This window comes from Trichechus manatus, unplaced genomic scaffold (genome assembly GCF_000243295.1).
Source record: "Trichechus manatus latirostris isolate Lorelei unplaced genomic scaffold, TriManLat1.0 scaffold00167, whole genome shotgun sequence".
Lineage (NCBI taxonomy): Eukaryota > Metazoa > Chordata > Mammalia > Sirenia > Trichechidae > Trichechus > Trichechus manatus.
Window position 1 is genome coordinate 1,260,710 of NW_004444103.1, and position 1,193 is coordinate 1,261,902.

The following is a 1,193-nucleotide window of genomic DNA, read 5'->3' on the forward strand; positions in this document are numbered from 1 at the left end:
TACACTGGGCTGGCTCCCTCCTGAGGTATGGAAGTGTGGAGAGGGAAGGCAGCCTTGGTTCTTTGACAAATCGTAACAAGACTTTGTTTTAAAAACACTTATACATTAGTATAAATGCAATCAATACAAAATAGTAAACATAGGCAAATGTTATTCTTTTAATAAAAGCTGTATTTTCTAAGATATAAATGTGACAATCTGTAACAAGGCATTTATAAAAAGGACCCCAAATCCCACAATATACTTACAGTTGCAATTTTTATTTGCAGTGGTTGAAGTGTAAATAAGGATATTTTTATGGAATCATTTTATCGTTGGAGTAAAATTTGTATACAGTGAAATACATATCCTAAATATATAATTCAATGGATTTCAAAAAATATATTCACCTGTATAACCAATATATTGATCAAGTTATAGAATGTTCACTTCAGCAAGTTTCTTTGAACCCTTTTCCAGTCAATTCCAACCCACCGTAGACAACCCTCATTCTGATTTCGGTTACCAAAGACTAGCATTGCCAGTTCATGAGTTTCATAAAAGATTCTTTTAGGTTCAGTTTCTTTTGCTCAATATAGTATTTTCAAGATTCACTGATGTTTTTGATATATCAGAAGTTTGTTCATTTTTATTGCTGAGTGTTTTATTTGGATTATTTCCTTTTTTTTTTTTTGGTTATTATATGAACCTTCTTTTATGAAGCCTGTTTGTGGACATATGTTTCATTTCTATCGAGTATATGTCTAGAAGTGGAATTTGTGGGTCATAGGATAGGAGTATATTTAACTTTATAAGAAACTGTTGAGCAGTTTTCCAAAATGGTTGTACTATTTTACACTCCCACCAGCAACATATAAGAATTTTATTTGCTCTGTAATCTCACCAGGAGTTGGTGTTTTAAATTTTAGTCATTTCAGTAGTGAGAAGTGGTATCTCAGTGTCATTTTAATTTGCGTTTCTTGGTGAATAATGATGTTAAGCACATTTTCATGTGCTTATTCTTCTGTTATCGGTCGGAATGTATCTCTTCAAGTCTTTTGCCCATTTTTAAATCAGGTTGTTTGTCTTATTGTTGAGATAAAAGTGTTCTTTATACATTCTGGACATGAGTCCATTGTCAGATACATGTATTATGAATATTTCCTCCCAGTCGATGGCTTGCATTTTTATTTTCTTAATGGTGTCTTTTCATG